Genomic DNA, 10,964 nt, shown 5'->3' with positions numbered 1-10,964 from the left:
TAATTTTGTTCACATGACTGCAGAACCTGGAAAAGCTGTTGCTGCTATCAATGCATAACATACTGCTATTATTAGTCTTTTTATATAAATATAAATATATATATACATATATATATATATAAATTAGAAATATTAAGTGGTATGACCAACCTTTAATCCAGATATGTCAATTTCATTCAATTAAGAGATACTTCACTGATTGGTAAAACATGGTCCTGCATGTGTCTGAGTGGATCACGGAGGCCTGGCCTTGAGTGCTCAACTGAAAATGGTTGGTCCTTCACCTGCTCGTTTCTGGCACTGTTCCTTGCTGCCACCAACTAAGCAGCTTTGTTCCTTCATGTCCTTCTACCACGATGTCCCTGCCTTGGCACCAGCTGTCTATGGACTGATTTTCTCCAAACCATGAGCTAAATAAAATCTTTCTTCATTTAAGTTGTGAGTGTTGCATATTGTATTTTAGCTACAGGAAAGCTGAATACTACAAGCTCTTTAGAGGGAATATAAGTAAATTAAGAAATACATTTGTTACTAAGCAGGAAAACTCACATGTGACTCTTCTGCAGATATAATCTATCGATTCGTTGAAATTCCAATCAAAATTCCAGTAGGAGCTTTTGTAGAATTTGGCAAGCTATTCCTAAATATTGTATCAAACATCAAAGGCCTGAACATCAAGCAAAACTGTTAGAAGGGGAGAAGCATTATGAGGAAGCTTGTTAAAACAGATATTAAAAAACTATAATAATTAATACAGGGTCCTATTTACACAGAGCTGAACAAGTAGAGCTATGAGAGAACAGAGAACTCAGAAACAGACCAGTATGTATGAAACTTGATTTATGACAGATTTCTGGAGAAATAATGGATAATAAATGCTATTAAGACAAATGGGTAGGGCTAGGGATTTACCTCAACGGTTCCACTGCCTGCCTTGCAAGTGCAAGGACCCAAGTTTGATCCCCAGTACCAAAAAACAAAAAACAAAAAAAGACTATGAGTTTACCACTTAGGAAACAAAGATGAATCTATATTTCCAACTATGTATGCTCTTAAAGATTTAAATGTGGAAAACAAATCTTTTGAAACTTTAGGAGAATGTTTCTAGAAATACAAAAGAATGATTTAATTAAACTTGGTAAAAAAATCTCAAATCCATAAAGAAAAAATAGAAAATATTTCTTTACTAAAAAAAAAAAAACACAAAGAAAGTACAAAAATAAGTTTTAAACTGAAGAGTGGATGTCTGTGATGTGTGCAAACAAAAAGAAGTTACACATTTTTAATCAATAATAACAATACTGATAGCCTTCTAGAAAATGGACAGAAATACAAATGTTTCATAGACAAAAAGCTAAAAATAGAAAAAGAAAGAAAGCAAGTGTTCAATTTAATAGCTAATCAAAAAATGTTTGACATCCCAAATATTGTGGGAGAATGTGGACTTCTCACATACAGCAATAAAAGTGGAAATTGTCCCAAGCAATTAGGCGATTTGGAATTAAATTGCAGTAAATTTTAGTCTGCTTATGTTTTTAAAATCTTGTTTACACTATATGGTAAATCCTGTGGAACAAACTGTACACATGTTCATGACATTATTATTTTAAGGAGAAACATATATCTAAATATCAGTGCAAAAGACAAATACTTAAATGAGACCCATACATGAACATTTTACTTTTTTCATTAAGTTTATTGGTACTTTTTAGGTATATAGTATATTGGGATCCTGTACCTTTGCATGATGTATCTTGAGTCTTATTTTTTCCCCATTCCCTTTCCTTCCCTTCACCCCTTCCACCCTTCCCTATTTACAAAGATATTTTTTTTCCTTTTCTCATATTTTTTCTTTTCTCTTCTTTCCTTTCCCCATCCTTCCCACTTTTTCTACTACTTTTCTTTCTATTTCACATTAACACATCTACAATTTGAACCTTATTTTCACTTTTAGTTTTTCACACTAGAGAAACTATGTGGTATTTATATGTGTGTCCTGTTTATGTCATTTGAGAGTATGGCTTCAATGCTCATTCATTTAGCTGTAAGTGTTTCTAGTTTCTCATGCTTTATGGCTTAGTAGCGCTTCATTTTATGAAAAAGCCACATCTTTATACAGTCTCCAGTTTCTCATCGTGTTAAAAAGCTACAATGTGGGAAATTTTTTCACCAGCTGTTCTTCAAACGAAGGTCTACTATCTAGAATATATAAAGAACTCAAAAAAATCAGACTCCCCAAATATAAAGAGCAAATTCAAAAACAGGCATCTGAGATGAACAGACATTTCTCAGTCAAAGAAGTAAAAGCAGCAAATAAATGTATGAAAAAATATTTAACATGAAATATTTTAGAAAAGGAGGCACATATAGCAAAAAATAACAAAACTTTTATTATAAAACTCACTATGAATGAATGTTTGTAGATATAATAACGAAAGAGGAAAGCAGGTGGAGGAATATGTAACTGTAGTTCCATTTATATAAAAAACAAAAATAACATGAATGTAAATAAATAATAAGTTGTTAAGGATCTATACCAATGTAGAAAATTATAACAATGAAAGAATCAATAAAGAAAGTTTTCAGAAATCTGGAACACCCGGTAAGAAATGAGAAGGATGGAATCAGAGGGGACACACGGGTAACCATACAATGCCACTCTGCCCTGTTAACTAGGTAGTGGACATCTGGATGTTTATTTTAGTCTTCGTACCAGTTATAATCATATATGTATTTACTTACATTTATTAGATATCTCACCACAGTGAAAGTTTTAAAATTCCTACCAATCTAAGTGGCAGCCATTCAAAATGTTTAGACCATCTGTGTGCACTGAACTTTCATTAGCACACCTGCCCACCTTCACTTGGTCTATTCTCCTTCCCCGTTGAAGGCTATGACACTATATCTGGAAGCAAGTTTGGTGTGCTACTTTTTGCTGTGATGAGTGATTCACTTCATTGCGTGCATGAATTAAGCTTGCAAACTGACTTAAAACATGAGGTTTCTTTTTTTCCTTTCAAAAATTTACATTGATAGTAGTATTTAGTGATAATAATGTTCTTATTTGATTAATAGTTTTGACGTTGTCATAGTTCTCTGCTGCCCTAAATGAATCTTTAAAGGAACGCATTTCATTTTTTCTAGTTAAAGAACAAATATGGACAATGTAGTATCTTTCAAAGTAATGCAATACATGACATTTATGAAGAGACAACTGAAATAAAAGCAAATAATCTTACAAATCAACACAGTAAAAAGCAATCTCAATGACTGAAGATGTATATTGTACATTTGTTCACTTAAACTTCAAATCACAATGCTAAAACCATAGGCCATAATCACTCAGGCTGAGTTAGTCTGGAGTCAGTTAATAACCAGTAGCTTAACCAATTTCATCAGTAAATTCCATGGCACAGCATCTTTCTCTTGGACAGGCAGATTCAAAAAGGATAAATTAGTAAATGAAGAAATGGAGAAATGCTATAAAATTTGGAAGATGGAAGGTCAAGCCCATTTTGATCAACTAATCCGAGCATGACACAAATTCTTTGCCAGAACCATTCAGCATCCATATTTTGCCAACCCCCAAAATGCTTTTACTGCTTATCCCAGCAACCCCAGGATACTGCTGCAGAGACAGCAGGTAATTCTTTTGCAGAAAAGATCATGCCAATCTCAACAGTGTTTTTTGTTTCTTTGAAATAAAGGTGTAACAAGTAGATGCAGGCTCAAAACCACGTCAAAAAGAGTAAGACAGGCAAAAGCTTCTTAGCAACTTATGTGGGCATGCTCACAAGTATGCAAACTAGACTTTAAAAATATTTGTTAGTCTTGGACACCTCATAGAACTAATCTACTTCACTTTCAGAGTATCAAAAACATCTTCAGTCTTGTCTAATGTGAAATCACAAATGCTTCACAGAACTATATCTTCTAGTAATCTGTCACGTGAGAGACTAGAAGTTCATTGCCTGCTGCTATGGTTTATATTTAGATATCCTTCAAGAGCTTCATCTGCTCCTAGTGTGGCTTTTGGAAGAGGACTGGACCATGCAGATGCTCTAGCTGACTTTCTGTTGCGAGGTGGAGGTTGATCAGGAGAGAAAGGTCACGGGGGTAGGGCTGACATAGAAGGGCATGTGTCCCTCCCCAGCTCGTCTCTTCTCCCTCTTGGCTTTCTGGCGACCGTGATTTGAGCAGCTTTCTTCAATTGTACCCTTCCACTACCTTAGAGCCAGCCAACTATGGACTAAAAGTGTGAGCCACAGTATGTGTCCTCTCCTTTAAGTATGGGGGGTGGGCACTGTGCCCTGGTGATCAGAAAGTGACTGAGACACCTTTGTTCAGTTTCTATGATTTAAGTGGGATTCTTCTCAACATTTATGCTTCTATAATTTTTATCATGTTCTGCTTTATTTCCACAGGAACAAGTTCTTATTTGCCTCAAAGGATTTTCATAGGCCTTTATTGTAACAAGTATGTATTTTAACTATATTTTATTAATGAAGCAGCACACCCCTGACCTATATAACTACATTGTTAATTTTTGAGCACAGAATAAAGACATTTATTTGCTATATGGAAATTGCTTCTACATTTTTATGCCTAATTTTTCTAGTGAAACATGGTATTTTATTTAGTTCAAAATGGAAAAGATAGGAGGGCATACTAGTTTAAAAGTAAACATATATAATCTATCTACTTACTACTTTAGATCCTGTTCTGAATGATTTTGAAATGTTTAGCAAAGCTGACACCCTAGTTACAATAGCATGCATAATTACTGAGAAGGTTATAATAGCAAGAATAGAAATGAGGCTCAGAACTCAAGAGTGGTTAAACAAAAGCACAAAAGGAAAACCATTGCAGACTGAAGAAAAATGTGGCCAATTTAAAAGGCAGGGACTCTTCATTCTATATTAATTTTACTTGTACCCCTTCAATTTCATTCAAAAATTGCTGTGCAGAAGGCTGAGGGCCTTACTTTCAGCACAACCCATTATCCAGTAGGTATATTTACTCTGTGCAGTAAGATTTTGACTGGTACAATCAGCCTTCTGAAAGATTTTGTATTCTCTCATTTATGTTGCTTCCTCTATACACACAAGTTCACTTTTAAAACTGTTAGAATTCTCAGAATAATTCCATATGCTTTTATGTCTTCATAACACAGTATAATTCCATGTGGTAATGGCTACAGAATAAGGGTATTTATTTATGTGAAGTTAGAATTCTGAACACTAAAATATATACTCATGGCAGGAGACAGACTTTCTTCAGTACAGTGACTTGGATGTCACTTTGCCAAAGAAGAAAGAATTAGACTAGATGACATCTTCAGATCAATTTTTACATCTTGTTATTGCATTCAGCCAAAGCAGGTTTTACTTTGAGAGAGAGACAGTAGGTATAAGTTGGTGTGCCAGTAAATTTGTGAAGGAAGATCTATCTACATGTGTTCTTGTCACTCCCATTTGTTGTGAGTGTAAACTGGATACTAAGTGAGCTCTTTCCTTAACTCTGAGTTCTTCATCAGTTCAGCGGATTTCAGGAAGTAAATGTATTGAAAATTTGTCTTCATATATCACTAAATGTTCATTGAAGTCGGTGAGAGGCTAGGTGATATGTCAATGTCAAAGTTCACAGTATCAAGGTTAATAGATAATGCTGTACTTCTCAGGCATGCAAAACTCATGATGGTTTTAGGCAGCAATTCAAGGTAACAGTCTCCCATGCAATCATTCAAGATTACACTGGTTTATGCTGTGCTTCTGCCATCCATCGGAACACAAAATCACGTTGATCCCAGGAAGGGAGAAAGTTATGGGGCCAACAGCTTACTGCTCAAAACTGAAGGCAGTTATCAAAGTACAACAGGGCTGGGAAATCACTCAAAGAAGATGGAAATTTATGAAGACCCTTGTCTGTTACTCAGTTCTAAAAATAAGTAGTGTATTACTGTTTCCTTCTGTATCTGAAGTGATACAAGATATATAATACCTGAGATGGTAGAACAAAAATCATTATTTTTTAAATACATTTAAACTTATACTTGTATTTCTTATATTTTGGTGACACATTTCAAAGACAATAATGAAATTAAAGCGATTTGAAGAACTGTCTGTTACCAAAATAGGAAACACTTTTTTTTTTTCCTTTTAAGGTAGTTCGGGAAAGAATACTATAAGGAATTAAATGTAATGGATAATGTGCCTCCATAACCTTATAAAATGGTACTTCTGTGAGTGCTCCCAATTCAGGAAACTGCCAGGCCTCTCTCTGTAGAGACAACCTTTTCACCTATTAAGGAAGATAAAGTTACTATATAACAAATATCAGGTTAACTATCCATTGCTTTCCCAGATGTAAAAACAAACAAACAAAAAAAGCTAGATTAGCAAAGTCTCATAGCAGAGTGAATGAAAAATTCAATAAAAATACAAAGCAAACAGAAAGAAAACTCAGTTGAATCATTCTAAACAAGTCAACCAGGTTATGTCTTAAAAAATGGTTTTGTATTCCCTTTGTTAAAGTTTGTGGTTTGCTGGAGAGAAAGTAAGTACTTCAAAATAATCCAGTTGGAAGGGCAAAGATGTTATAGCCTTTACACTCTCATCACATTGAAGGATAATATTCTTTATTGACCCCTGGGCAATAAAACTGAAATCCCACATATGTTGGCATAACTTTAGCTAACGGCTTATAGATTGTGAGACCACCAGGCCCTGCTCAAAGAGCCTATTAAATTTGGCAGTGGAGGAAAAAAAGGTCAGTGGGCCAGGGCTAGGTGAACAGATTTCCTCAGTTGGGCAGGCAAAACACACCCTAACAGGATACCCTACTTCCAGAAACCCAGACAAACAGAAGCACTGAAAGAAGCCACAAAGAAATCATGATCGCTTTATATCACTGGGCCTCTGTGAATATGTCACAGGGTACTGATCCTGAAATGTAGGCTTTAAACAAGCAGATCCCTGAGTCAGAGCACTTTCACAGGGGCTCCATACAGGAACAGAATTGGCAAAATGAGCCTTGTATTTAATTCAGTGTGTTTCTGAAGTCTCCCTGACAGGAAAAACTCATACATGCGTATCTTTTTAGCCGGTACAATTAAATATAAAGGGACCAAGAAAGGGGAGAAAAAAATGTGAAATTTACATATTTGTGTAATTATTCTCAGCATTAATGTTGAGAATACCAAATATTTCCTATCTAATTATTGCAAACACATGAAGAATTTTGAATACCTTTCTTTAAAAAATACATTTTTCCCACAAGGACACCTTGATAATAAGTACAAGAATTTTCAGTTCAGCAGTCTGCACATTATTCCAAAGAGTTATGTCTAAGACAAATTGCTATGAATAAAAGTTGTGGAATGAAAAGCTAATCAAAACATGGTTCAGAAAAGGTTGCTTCTTTCCTCTGAGTTTATCCATATCCATTAAAGGTTTGAGAATACACTAAACTGCATTAGGGATCCCAGGTTTTAAATGCTTTTGTTTGGTCAGTGCCTTTGAACTGAACACATGATACAAGCTCCTGGTTTATGTATTTTAAGAAAGAAAATTTGTTGACATCAGAAAATTACCGTACCCAGAAACAAATGTATATTTTATCAATAAAGTACACAAAAATGTATATACTGACAAGCCTTTCCTTAATAATACTAAATTGGTCTCTAGATGTTTATCATCTAAATGTATAACTATCTCTCTCAAAGAGAAAGGCCCTGGTAGTGTTAAACACTATTCTAAGATAACAATAAAAACATGATTCGTACCCCCAACACAATATACATTCATAGAAAATGTGTTTCTTGAAAGTTCTTGCATATTTGGACACCGTTAAAAATCTTAAACAAACACAAAATATTTTAGACAAAAATAGATGTCAAATAATAACCCACTATAGCACCTCTTAATGGGTTGATAATATTACAGCCTGACTTTTAGGATTAACAAAAGATTTTATGAATTCAAAGTCTGTGGATATTTATAATAGCTCAATAACATGCATAATTTTGAATATTAATGTTGAGAATAGCAGAAGTATGTGAAAATTTTACACTTTTTTTTACTTTTTTAGTTCTTTACACTTAATTATTCAGGGTTGTGTCAAACAGGAAAGAAAAAATCTACTAAGGATTTAATATCTCCCAGTGCAGAGGTTTCCAGATAAATTGTGCTCTGTGGCAGATAAGTACACCTTTTTTTTTCCTTTGTTGGCCACTATTGGAGAGAAGAAGATAGCAGGTTTGCCTCAAATAATCAGATATTTAACAATTGTAGAGAAAAAATATTTTATAAAAATATTTCAAAAGAATAATGATTCTTTTACAACACATCTAGAAAAGTGAAAGAAATGTATTATTGCGTAAGGAAATAGATAAATGTGGAAACATTCTTAGAGATGGTATGTGGCTCTGAAAGAGATGCTAGATAGAGTCAAAGGAATATCAAAGAAAATGAGTTATAATCTTGGAAATTGGTGTGATCTCACTTACAATGCTGAACAATGCACCAGAGTGGATGTCCATTATACTTTGGCACTAAATCAGAAGGTGGTACTTTTAAGAGACACTTCATGATTTCTATTTCAATAACGAATTGTTGCACTGTATACTAGGTATCATTCTGTTATGTTGTTAAAATCAGGAATCTATATATTATGTACAAATAGTGAACAATAATAATATCAACAATAGCAGGCCACCCTTTATACTTTTCTGCCTGAGTGTATTAAGTAGATAAAAGATAGGTACTATCTTATAAAGCTGATGATGTCTATACATATTTTATATAAAATAATACTTAGTCACAATTTCATAGGTGAGTTTAGTAAATCTAAACTGGCAAAAAAAACTCTAAAGTTCTCTTTTTTATGAGGCTCACTACTCACTAGTTCAGGTTTTATAAATTTTTAAGTGAAAATATCACATGTATTGTGTAATTTGAAAGTAAAGATATGTCAGCTACAAGATCTATCTATACACACTCATCTGGAATCTACTATATGCCCTGTATACCTAAATTATAAAATATAAATATAAATTTTAAAATATTTTGAATATGTAAAACGTGTTTCTTAGATACATTAAACAAAGCTGTGTTAGTATGTAACAAGCTCTACAGGCCAAAGAAGAAGCCTCCAAAAATATTTATAATGAATTTTCAAAATTTCCTGGAGGAAACCAAGATTTCTTTTAGGGAGTAGATAGTAGTAAAGCATTGCATATTCTTGAGTGCTGAAGGAGGCGTTCTCGAAAAATAAGGTGAGTAGATCAGAACCTGTCCAGAAATATTGAGTGAATGAGAGTTAGAGTAAGATTTGACTAGAAACAGAATTGCAGAAATATAAAAGAGTGAGGGATTCCTTCGTCACTTCTTAAGAAGTGGCAAGACCTAAAAACTCAAAGAAAAAGATAAAAGGAAACAAAAGGATAGACGTTATGCACTCAAAAAGGGGATTTAGAGAAAGAGGGAGAAGAGCAGGTGAGAAGTAGAAGTAAAAAGGACTAATAAATGATATATACACACATCAACTGCCTACAATGAATGCATCAGTTATGTACCATGAACATGTACTAATGAAAAAGGAATTAGAAATATAATTCTTAAAAATATATGTGAAATGAAATAAGTAGAATGTCTGACAAAAATTTAGGTAACGGCCGTAACCACAGAAAAGCCAATTTGAAGAGAAAGAAGAGGCAGTGGAATTTCACCTTAAGCATGTTAAGATATCCAGGAATTGTGCATTTTCACAAAGGGGTAAAGATTGAATCGCTAAAAGAAAATGATTTCAGACTTCACTCAGGGAAACTGCAAGACAAATGATAAATATTTTTAAATGATTTTAGTTATTCCAACAATAGTGGTTAATGAAATCAGGTTTGTTCACATGTAACACATATGAAAACATAATAGTATTTTCAGTGAATGCTAGCTCACAATCATATTCACAGACCATCAATATATTTTAGGCTGGTTGTCTATAAAATTGAATCAAATATACAATTTTGCACCTGTTTTTTTATTTTTTGTAATAGAACCCCAAACAACAAAATGCACAATAAAAGAATAACACCCAAAGCTTCAACTTTTGGATTAAAATTCAATGTACATTTTTTTCTTTTTGTAATTTTCTTGTCTATCATCTTCAGATCCCAAATTAGACTGCCTTGGCACTATGCCAGAAGAAGGGTCTCTAAATTATAATGCTACACAATTTCTACATGCAGTGCTGTTGATAATATGAGCACCAAATATGGGCAGTATTACAGTAAAACATAGGGAACAGATGTGCTTCCACTTCTGGCAGAGTGACTTATATGCACACACACACACACACACACACACACACACACACTCAATGTTAAATACCACATGAAGGAATCAAATGCACACTAAACATCAGTGAGAGTGGGAGAACAAGTGTGAGAGATAGATCACTCCTAATTAAAGTATTTTGAGTCATGACCATTAAAATGGTGCACTTTTTGTTTATTCTGTGAATTAAGTTTTATGTAAATATTCCACTTTTCAGAAAAGTAGTACAACAGTTAATCTTACAAATGTGAACATATTATATTTATTTGTGAGTTAATTTAGTAAACTAGTTTAGCATAAAAATATAATGGAACAACTCCACACTTCAAAAAAGATTAAATCAGATGTCAAGAGAAAATAAAACAGTTATATGTTCTTGAGGTATCAGAAACTGCAAAAGGGAATATTTTAAGGTAGTATTTCACTTTTTTAAAAAATAAAAATTTTTGCAATGATTAAATCAGACAGGATTTCAGTTTCAGGATAGCATTATAACAAAAAGATATTTTAAAAACACCCATTGTTCTGATTAGTCCATATACAATGAAAATTTAAATTGACGTTAAAATCTATTCCTATGTCTTAGAATTTTTAAAACTCTATCATGTACAAGTACACATTCTCAAATTG

This window comes from Fukomys damarensis, unplaced genomic scaffold (assembly GCF_012274545.1).
Source record: "Fukomys damarensis isolate Sample0158 unplaced genomic scaffold, DMR_v1.0_HiC HiC_scaffold_16, whole genome shotgun sequence".
In the NCBI taxonomy this organism is placed as follows: Eukaryota; Metazoa; Chordata; class Mammalia; order Rodentia; family Bathyergidae; genus Fukomys; species Fukomys damarensis.
The sequence above is the reverse complement of the archived record's forward strand: the minus strand, read 5'-3'. Positions refer to the sequence as shown.